This window comes from Ictidomys tridecemlineatus, unplaced genomic scaffold (genome assembly GCF_052094955.1).
Source record: "Ictidomys tridecemlineatus isolate mIctTri1 unplaced genomic scaffold, mIctTri1.hap1 Scaffold_261, whole genome shotgun sequence".
NCBI classification, from domain to species: Eukaryota; Metazoa; Chordata; class Mammalia; order Rodentia; family Sciuridae; genus Ictidomys; species Ictidomys tridecemlineatus.
In genome coordinates this window covers 263,937-275,173 of record NW_027522274.1, presented here as the reverse complement: position 1 = coordinate 275,173, position 11,237 = coordinate 263,937, and the positions used below count along the sequence as shown (strand labels likewise).

General features: G+C 51.6%; 2 pseudogenes; one reads left to right on the top strand and one right to left on the bottom strand.

The window, feature by feature from the left end:
* Nucleotides 1–249: 249 nt before the first annotated feature.
* On the bottom strand, nucleotides 250–1,804 carry LOC144373149 (xyloside xylosyltransferase 1 pseudogene; annotated as a pseudogene).
* On the top strand, nucleotides 1,803–10,527 carry LOC144373148 (uncharacterized; annotated as a pseudogene).
* The last annotated feature ends 710 nt before the right edge of the window (nucleotides 10,528–11,237 follow it).

Below are 11,237 nucleotides of genomic sequence, written 5' to 3'. Positions count from 1 at the left end.
GGGGTTGCTCCCAGGAGCAGACAGACCCATCAGTACCTAGAATGAAATCATTCTGCATTTTGAACCCAACAGACACCTACCTCCCTGATGCCCTCAGACACGCCCTCTCTTTGGTCTTAGAGACCAGCTGTGAGGCTGCAACACCTAATCAGGTGAAGAGGGGACCTGAATGATATTGATGGCACTCCTCCTTCAGAAGCTTCATGTGGCTGAATACTGTTTGGAGAACAAACAACATGAACCACCGTGTTCTCAAAGATTATTTATTAGCTATTCTCATCCATGATGCAAAAAAATTAAAATGTAAACAAAATTAAAATAAGATGAAAATCCTACAATATTTCTTGCCCAAGGACATCAGCTCAAGTACAAAATGGGACCCCAGGGCCTTCATGTCTGCAGCTGACCTACAGTAGAAGCCCTCACAAGAAGAAAGACAACCACACTGTAATGTCTGCTCAGGTACAGGGTCTGGTGTGGCATGACAGAAAAGTACAGTGATTTTTTTTAAACAGAGACTAGAATAATTAGAAGCCTATGAGCAACACCCCTTCAGAGCCCACTCAGGTGCCCCTGGGAACTGCTGGGCTATTCTTTGGAATGAGTCTTCCCAGGCCTGATGATTGCACTGCATGTCCTTGGGGTGGCCAGTCTCTGTTCTTTGATAGTGGACTTGACTTCCTAGTACAATCAGGTCTCCTGGAGTTGGTTTGGATGGATAGGCGACAATGGAATTCTCGGATGTTACCGGGGGATAAAGCTTTAAATGGTACAGCAAGGAAATTTTTAGGTGGGCCCCAGCTGGCCTTGGAGGCCTTCCTCAGAAAGGTGGCAATCTTGCAGCCTGTGCCATGCCACGTGAGTGTCTTGAGGGAGCACACAGCTCCTGAGGTCAGGACATGGAAGGTCAGGCCTCCTTCGGAAGCTTCAGCTCTGGACTGCTTGTTAAAACCCTGGCTCATTCATCCAGAGCTCAGTGGGAACCACAGTGGTATTGTTTATTCTTTCTAATAAAATAGAGGCCTGCCAATTTAAATTTATATTTGGTCCAAGAAAGGCAGTTTCTCAAAGGATTCTGGCTCCTTGAGGACCTGGGCACCATTTTCTTTCCTTCCCTCTCTTCATATGCTGTTCCCAGCCTACAGGAAGATGTCTATGTGTGCATACTTCTTGATGCCTGGTCCCCTGAAGGAAGAAGGTCCTGAGCACCAGCAATGCAAAGGCCAGTCTTCATGGGGTGGCCTCAGGACAGTGACCAGCTAGGTGAGAGATCTGCAATGCCATGATCCTGGAGGATGTCTCTGCAGAGTCTTTCCAGGGGGTGATACTTCCCTGGGGCCTGCCCCAGAGCAGAAGCAGGCGGTGCAAATGCACCTAGTCGTCCAGGATGGGGGTGTTGCAGTTCCCGTGGTAGATCTTGACGTGGCCCTCGCAGTGGAAGTAAGCGTCAAAGACGTCGCTGTAGCCATGGTCCCTCCACCAGGTGCACAGCTGCCGGTTCCAGGTACAGTCCAGCACATGGAAGAGCTCGGGGTGCTCCATGCCGATCGTGGTAAAGAAGTCCTGGTCCCCGAGGTGGCCGCGGAAGTGGTACTTGCTGGCTAGCTGCTGCACGTGCGTGGGCTCCACCAGGTGGCTGTAGAGCGGGGACTGGCGCATGGCCTCCAGGCTCAGCAGCATCACCCCACTGTTGAAGCCAGGGAGCCCATCGGGGGGGAGGGGCCCCCACCCTGGTCGTGGGGTTCTCATGGCGGAACTGCCAGAATGTGTGCCTGTGGAGGGGAAAGGAGAGACTTAGCCCCATGGAGGTGAGTCTGCCTGTTAGCCCTGCTGTCTGTCTCAGGGCATTCGAGACTCGAAATCTACTTCCCACCACCAATGAGTGCAGAGCAAGTCTGACCCCAGGTCCCCGACTCTAACCCTCACGCTGTTCTACCATCTATGCCACCTCAGGAGGATGATGTTGGCGTAATCATCTTCATTGTCCTCGCCATACACCTGTACAGATTTAGCACGTGCTAGGCACTATAATACCTTAGCTTATTTGCTCCCCACAACAACCCTAAGAGATGAGGGCTCTATGAGATGACACATCACTTCATAGTTGAAGAAAATGAGGCACAGAGAGGTTATATAACTTTCTCAAAGTCACACAGCTGGGAAATAGCAGAATTAGGGGCTAAATCCTATCATCTTCTGGCTCAAAGTCAATATTCTTCAGATGGTAACGGCAAAGGAAGAACTTTCTACCTTTATCTGTGATCTTAAAGAGGAAGAAGGTAGAAAGGAGGAGAGCTCCTGAATGGTGAGCTGTAAAGATATAGGAAGTCAATCTCAGGCTGAAAGAAATCAATTTTCTGCTTTGGAATAACCCTTATTCAGGGAGATCCAAAGTCTACCATATCTGAGAGGCTGGGCAAGAGCCAGGGACTTGAGACCGCTCTGGACACACACCTATGAGTTAGGGTGAAGCAGCTATAGAGAGCCAAGTGGGCCTTGGCTAACTGGGAGGATATGTCACTTCAATGTCAATCTCCATGTCAGATTTAGAAATCCAGTCTAGGCTCATGGTGTGTTAGAGCCAGAGGGACCTGTCTACGTCCTCCATCCAAACGCTTCCTTTTGGAGGAGGGAAGAAAGAGCTAGAAATCTCCTTTTGAGTAACATGGTTACAGTGCTGGCCACTCTGGTTTCCAGCCTCCTTGGTGTCAAGGACTTGTGTGGTGCAAGAGTGGGCAAGAGAGGGCTGGGGAGCTGAGCCCACGCCACAGAGCGGAGGCCAAGCAGCACAGCCCTGCCTTGGATGAAGGAGCAGAGCTAGAGGCCTGCTGTGGGCAGCGAGGGGCAGGGCTAGACCTGGGTCCTCAGAGTAGGGAAGGTATCAAAGCCTCATCCACCTGTTCCCCAGTCTGCAAATGCCACCCCTCTGCCTCTTGCAGAGATACTGACCCCAACCAATGGCAGGACAGGATCTGGGTGGTGACATGTAAGGCCTGGTGGAAATCAAACAGAGCCCAGCCCAGGGCACCTGCTGCAGGGCCATTCTCCAGATCCAGAGCACTTGTCCTGTTGGGGAAGAGACAAGCCTTCCTTGTGGCCTCGCATAGCACAAAGGGAGCCCAGCATTTGATCCTGGTGAGGGAAAAGCTTTCCCTCAGGACACTCACAGGCAGAACACTCAGTCCATTGTTTGAGCTCAGCCATAATCAGTCTGTGAGTGGAGCAGGGCGCTGGCACCTGCCTGCTGATAACAGCTGCCCTGGAAAACATAAGCTGCTAGAGCACACTGAGATGCCATGGTCCTTCCAGCCACAGGAGCCTGCGGTGGCAGGATCCCAGTGCTGGGATGCAGTCTGGCAACTGCTTGTTCATTTTGCCATACTTCCTCCAAGCGGTTAATCTCAAGCTAGGATTCTCCCAGGCAGATCTAAGCCACTGCAGCATGGCAGAGGAGGGACCCTCCACCCAGGGTGCACCCCCACCAACTCGCTCACTCACCTTTCAGGTGCATCTACCAGAGAGGAAGCAGGGAAGCAAGAAGCAGGTCCCGCCGTCCTTCCTTCCACCCACCCTACCCTCTCCTCTCTTCCCTCCCAGAGGACCCAGAAGAGGGCAGAGCTGGTCCAGCTCCAGGGCCAGGCACAGCAGGGCCTCAGGAAAGACAAAGTGACTGACAAGGGGCAAAGGAAAGTAGGTGTGGGTGAGATAGCACAGGGGAGCAGGACGAGGACATGGTCTTACCACGGCCGAGCCTGTGGTTTCACTGAGCACTCCATCTCCCACAGAGAGGGTACTAAGGGACTTCAGCCCTTCACCAAGCTGGGGGCAGGCAGGCCGCCCATAGCCCTGGGCACCTGCCAACCTCTAGCCAAGACTGGCAGCCTCCTCACACCTTCCCTGCCAGCAGAAGAAGTGATTAAAGGGTGACCTGCTGGGCTCAGGAGGGGAGCCAGATGCTGAGGGAGGAGGACAGAACATCCTCTGAGTGGAGGCCACAACCCTGGTGGCTCTCTGGGAACATGAAGCCCAGTGTGGCCATACAGGCAGCACCAAGAGGCATTTTATAACAAAGGGCCAGGCCTGGGGCATCAGCACATTATGAACTATCAGGAGCAAAAGAGGGAAAGGAAATTGGAAATCCAAATTTCCCAGCGTGTTTGCCGAAGCAGAAACAGCCTGAAAAGGAACTGATGATTCTCGAAGCACAAAATGATGGTTCACAGTGTTCCAACCATCCTAAGCGAACCACAAGAACACAGGGCATGGAGCACTCTGGGGAATGGCAGGTGCTCTGTCCTTTATGCCAGCTGCTTCTCTTGCCTGAGCCACACTGGCTCAGGCTCGGGAGAACGACATGATATGGGGATGGGCAAGGGCCAGAGCTCATGCAAGGAGTGCTGCAGTTACGCCACGGGGCTGTGGGCACTGGCCTTGCAAGGCGTTGCCACAGCTCCTCACTTCAGAGTCAGAGGGCAGCAAAGCCTGCTGACATTCTTCCCAGACACTGCTGTCTGCACTGAACAGAGAGAGAACAGAGGTCCTCGGTGTGTCTGAGCCAGAGATTCTAATCTCCAAGGTCCCCTTATTTCTGACCGCCTCAGAACCCACAGGCTAATGTTCTAAGGAACGGCACTTGGATTTCAATCTCATTTCTGAATTTGGCTGGCACAGCCTGAGGCTAGGGGCACTAGGGATGAGACCATCAGGGGATACAGCTATCACTGGCACTTCACGGCTCAGGGGGCAGATCCAAGAGCTGCTCCGAGACAGGTCACAGGGGCCTGGGTCTGACCACATATATTCATGGGCACTGCCAGTGGCACACTCTGAGGCTGCAGGAAACCTCTGTATGAGTGTGGGTACCTGGTTCTGAATCCTGGAGCTGCCAGGATTTCTTTGTTTAACTTCCCGTGCCCAGACCTAGCCACTTGGCCCTAATAGTGTAAACTCTGTGGCTTGTTCCCATCCTCCATGGTCACCTGAAGAGGCACAGCACAAGGGACAAGATTCCTCCCCCTCCTTGGAAATCATCTTAACTAATAATCATTTTAAAAGACCATTAAGACTAATGAACCAGCCTTCATGAAGAAAACCCATCTTAATGGAAAGGGTATTTGAAATAATTTTGAAAAGCAAGTCACTTCCTCCTTTGAATCTTTCCCTGATGATCACAGTCACTGCGATCAGGGCTCCCACCAGAGGCCCTGGGCAGAGAATCTAATACCCATGATCCCCAGGAAAGAGCACAGGTTTCCCACCACCCTCAGTCACAGGCCACTTGCCTCTGACTTTTCATGACTTACTCCTCATGTGGTCTTTCTTGGACCCTGAGGCTCAAGAGTGACCCCACTGTCACTTCCAAGAAGGCAGAAGCAAGAATGGGAACACATGCTGAGCCCAAACAGTCTGCCTGAAAGTCCACAGGAAGGTTCTAGAAGGCTGTGCTGACTCAGGCTGGCTTTAGACTATAGGCAAAGAAGACTCGATGTTAGGCCTGAGATGCACAAGCGCCACACCAAATGTGGCACGGTGCCTTGCTGGGGCTTCCCCACAGGGGTTCTCCAGCCCTGAGTGCAGGTCTCTAGGGAGCAGGAGGCTGGCCCTCCCCTGGAGGAAGCTTGCTGCCTGCATGCTCTCTAATCAGGAAAGCCTGGAAACTGGGAACCTTATTTTCCCTGTGCCCACACATCTCTTCCAGGTCCAATGAGCTCTGTTTACCTTGGAAGGCCCCCATTTTCCAGTCCTTAAGATGAAAGGCCAGGAGTAAAAGGTGATGCTCAGTGGCTGTCCCATGTTCCATCTACCTCAGGTCCTGTGACCTGGGCATACTGGTTCAGATGCCCTCAGGATGCCCTTCTAGCTGGCTAGGTGACAGAGGCTAATTCCTGGGTCCTCCTGAGTAAAGGCTAAGTCAACCTTAGGTATGGACCCTTCCCTGTGATGAAGAAACCTGCTCTGTGATGTCAACCAGGAGAGAACATGGACTTCCTAAAGCTGTCCATTTCCCTCGGGCAAAGAGTCACAGCTGACCTGTGTTAGGATATATTGATAGTGGGGCCTGAAGCAGACTTAGGTGTCCTATTCTGCTGGACAGAGGGTAAGAAATATTCCTGAAGTCACTGGGCTATTCAGTGATAAGACTCAAGGGACCCCTCACAGAAGCACAATCTACCTGAGCGTGGAGAAACCAAGAGATGCCTGATTCACATTCCCATTTAACAAATAAGGAAATTTAGGTTAAATGGCCCTGCCAATAGTTCATTTGTGGACAAACATAATGGATTTGCCTATAGGGACCCCATATTCCCAGGCAAACCCTTTATGCTTGTCCACATTTCCTATACTCAGAAAAGGCAACTGTAACCACCAACACCAACACTATCAACACCACCACCACCACCACCACCACCATCACCACCATCACCATCAACAACACCAACACCACTACCATAACCACTACCACCACCAGCACCACTCCTTGCTCTCAAAACAGGCCCCATGGCAAGTGAGGCAGCGCTCAGAAGGCTTTCCCACCCTGCAGGATGGCCCCCTCCACCTCACACATTCCCAGCTGGAAGGAGTGTGTGCCCAAATGACAGAGCTGGCATGGGGTGGCAGAAGGAAAGGACAGCTGGTGGGGCACGTGCCTGCCCTTATCTGTAGAACCTTGGAAGAGACATGTGGGTGGCAAGCACCAGTTCTGTTTGCAGGCCAGCAACTGAGTTTCCAAACTACAAAATCCCTCACAGAAAGACAGAGGGGTCAGCAAGCCCTCTGCTTCCCAGGCTGAAGGGCCCCTGGGTGGAGCTGGGGCCAGGAGCTTGGTGTTAAAACCAGGAGGTCTGGCAGGAGAATAGAGTAAGTCTGGGGGACAGAGACACAACAGACAAGCTGCAGGGGTTCATAAGCTTCCTCTAGGCCCTCCCTACCCCTCTCACCCCTCAAGAAGGACAGCCTCCATTCCAGCCTCCACAGGGCCTCTCTCTGCACTGGAGATTCTCTGCCTCTCTCTGCACTACAAGATTCCCTGTTCTGCACACTCCTGGCATCTCTGTGCCACCTGCCCAGCCTGGGAGTGGGGATTCAGGGAAGAGACAGAACCTGGAGAAAGTCTGAGGGAGAGGGTGAGTGCTGTCTGCTGATTGATAGGATTAACATCCATCCACACACAGGCTCAGAACCGACTACGGTCAGCCCAGGGGTTGGAAGGCAATTGTATGCATTCCCAAAATCTGTGTCTTGGAACTTTGTCCCATCAGGGCTTTTGGCTGGGGAGGGAGATTTGAACAGGGCACTGGAGTGCAGCTAATACAAGAGCCGAGTTTTCTAGAGAGCCACCTCCAGCATCAGCAGAGTGGGCACTTCCTTTTCCCCACAAATCCACCCAGCTCTCTGGGGTAGTGTGCTCAGGCGCCAAAGCAAAGTCAGCTCCAAAGGCAGGCACTTACCTCCTCCTGCTTCTGGTGCTGCAAATTCAAGATAGTGGGGCCCTGGGAGGAACCTGCTGCTGTTGCCCTGGCATCTGGCATCTCTGGCCCCTTCACAGGGATGCTCCCTATGTGCAGGTGTCTTTGTGTCCATAGACCTCTTTTTATAAAGACACCAATCATTGGATTAGAGGCCACTTTACTTCAGAATAAACCTGTCTTCATTATATCTGTGATGACCCTACTCCTTCTAGAGTACCAGGGGTCAGAACCTGAGCATACAGAATTCTGGGGAACACAATTCAACCCATACCATGGCAGCAATGAAGACAGAGAAAAACATCACAGCTCACCTTCAACTCATTGCCACACTGGAGGACACTGGTGGGGTCCAAAGCTGGCAAATTTCCTGCCAGCTGAGAGAATGAGTCATGATGGGCCTGGCAGCCCTGTCTAGGAGGGTGTCAGAAGGAGGCAGGCACCCATGGCTGAAGAAGGAAAAGGCAGAGCAGCTCGGAAATGTGGGCCTCAGGTAGTGGCATGGGACAGCCAGCAGGCAGATGTCCAGAGCCCACACGGTAACAGGTCCTTGTTCTATGAGACACACAGGAGCAACCAGAGGACCCTCAAGGAAAGGAGGGATCAGTTACCAACCCCTGAGCATTCACCAGAGCACCTCTATGCCCAGCAGATAGAGGCGTGAGAACACCCTGTACCCCAGAGATGCTGACAGTCAAACAGGGAGATAAGATGCCCCACGTGAACTCCCCACAGTGGGACATCTTCAATCCGGAACCTAGAAGCCTGGAGTGGGCCACCAGGCCTACAGGTAACATGGGGGTGGGGGTGAGGATGGGGTGATATCCCCCATAGGTCAGCAGTGGGCCTCTAGAAGCAGAGGAGTGCATGGCGCTGGGGTTGTGACTCAGTGGTAGAGTGCTTGCCCCTCACTTGTGAGGCACTGGGTTAGATCCTCAGCACCACATAAAAATAAATAAACAAAATGAAGTTATTAAAAAAAAAGAAGCAGCAGAGGACTGCAGACTATGTCTACCTGTGCCCATAGGGAGAGTGGCCTTGCCTGTCACTGTGGGTACTCAGCCACAGAAGGGCCGATGCTACAAATAGGCCTGCCTGCCAGGCTCCTCTCGGGGTGTGGTGGCACCTCAGCAACCAGCTTCTGTCCACCCAGCCAGTTTGGAGGTTTCTGTTTCATCATATCTTCCTGCCCTGGGAGTCTGGCATGATAAAGGTGACCTACATTGTCTGTGGTTCCCCAAACTGCACCTGCTATGAGCAATCTATCTCTGTGGGAATAGAAACTACCATGGTGCTAGAATCCTGGAGGGCAAAGAGGCCTGACAGAAGACCTGACCTGCTATAAGATGGCACTCCAAGTACCAGTGATCCTCCTCTTCTCCAGAGCCCTGTGGTCAGCCTCAGGCCTTCCCAGGGCCAGGCCCAGCCAGAGCCCTGAGCTGCTGCTCCCGGTGGCCCTTAGGAGGTGTCACCTTCCTTCAAAGTTTCAGGCCTTTGGAGTAGGCTTGTCTCCTTGTGAACAGCTCCCCATGCCTGGCCTGCCTGGGCATCTTGGTCACTCAGATGTCTTCCCACACCTGTCCCGGGAGCTGTGGGGCCTGGGGAATTCACTGTCATCAATCTCACACACAGCTGCAGTGCAAAGAGGTGCCAAGCTGGGCTAGGCTCTGGGTGGGCTGCATGGGGAGGACCTGGGGAGAGATGGAGAGCAGTGGCTTCCTTCAAGGTGGACAGAGCTAAAAACAGCAAAGGCTGGGAGGAGGAGGTCTGGGCAGGGGGCAAGGGGAATGTCCCATTCAGTCTCTATTGGTGCCAGCAAGAAGAATAGTGATATGAAAAAGTTCAGGTCACTAGCAGATTATAAAGCAGATATGACAGAATTCTGGAGAGTTCTGATATTCAGCAGGTGAAAGAAGAGGATCCAAGAAAGATATATGGCCTTGGTATACCCCACCCACCTGTCCCTTACACTGACAACCTACATGGCTGGTACAGACTCAGGCTTGGGGTTCTTTTTCTGCTATGGGGATCTTGGAGGAACCACAGGGCCACATGGACCTTCCAGCTGGACCTGCAGGCCCCAGTGTGCCCATTCCAACTATTTTTCACCTAGCTCTGTGACCCAGGTACCTGGTAGAGGTACCTCCAGCCAGCCTTCCTCTCCCACTCCTCATCCTCTTCCAAAATAGTTCTTCTCTAGGCCTTCTCTACTGGATGATGCCTTTGAAAGCCTTGCACTGGTGATACAAATTGCCTATTTTGGAGAAGTGGCTGCAATTCCATGCAGAGAAAGCAGAAGCCAAAGCCAGTCATCGGCTGGGTGAGCACCGTGGCCAGGATCGCCATCCTCAAGGTGGTGACACAAGATCCAGATTCTGCAGCAGCAGGCCAATGACACAGAGGAGAGGTAGGCAGTAGAATAAAGGTGGCTGGGGAACAGGATGAGGCTGAGGCAGCCTCCTCGCACCATAGGGCTCATCTTATTGAAGGGGAGCTGACCTGTGCCCAGAGGTGCCTGGCTATCATCCTGCAAAAGCTGGAGAAGCAAAAAAGCTGCTGATGAGAGTGAGAGGCCCGAAAGTTAGTGAAAACTGGGACCTCAAAGATGAGGAAAGGATGGAACCACTGGAAATCCAACTCAAAGAGGCTGAGCATACCACAGAGAAACAGTCAGAAGTGTGAAGAGGTGGCTCTTACTTAGCGATTACTGAAGGAGACTTGGAACACATGGAGGAATGAGATGAGCTGTCAGAGTCCCATTGCCCAGAGATAGATGAGCAGATCAGATTGATGGACCAGAGCCTGAAGTGTGTGGGTGATGCTGAAGGAAAGGACTCTCAAAAGGAAGACAAGTGCGAGCAGAGAAAGATTCTTACTGATTCTTACCTCCTCAAGGAGGCAGAGACCTGTGCTGAGTTTGCTGAGAAAACTGGAAAAGACAACTGATGATTTGAAAGATAAGCCAAAGTGCACCAAAGAGGAGACCTCTGTACACAGAGGATGCTGGGCCAGACTGCTTGACCTGAATGAGAGCCAGAGCTCCAGGTCCTGCTGCTCCTGACTCTGAGCTTGACCTGCCTGAAACCAGCCAGCCCAAGCTGACCTTGACTGAGGACTGATCTTCAACAGGAAGGCTGCTTTCTCTTTTCAGCAGTCCTCTTATTCCAAACCCCTTGTCTCTTTCACCAAAATGTCTCTGCCTTTTCCCAGAGATTCCAGCTGGGCTAGAGGCTAAAAGCCTTCAGAAAAAGGGAATGAGCACCATGCCAAGTGACTTTAAAAGCATGTTGTGATGTCCACATTTTGTAATTGCATTTTTTTAATTGTAATAGCAATCATCTATGAACCATTCCAAATAATTCCACAGCTCTGAGGCAGCAAGCTCATTCCTTTCTCATTTTTGGAAGGTAACTTTCCAGCCTAATCCATATTGTTCTTTCCATAGGATAGAAAAGGTATGGGCCAAACACAGCCCAGGGAAAGACTCTGCTATGGGAAACCTCATTACTGTGCATGAAATACCAGCCAAACCAGAAAGGCCAGGACAAGTTAGCCGAAGACCAAAACCTACACTCTTCAGGTATGTTTTTTGGTTTTTGAATTGGCTTTAAGGTATTTTTAGAAAACTTTATTTTTATTTTTCACTTTTTCCATCAGAAATGAATAAACTAAGAAGGGGAGATTTCTGCAACTTTGCAAAATTTATTTATTTATTTATTTTGTGGTGCTGGGAATTGAACTCAGGGTCTGGCATGTGTTAGGCAAGGGATC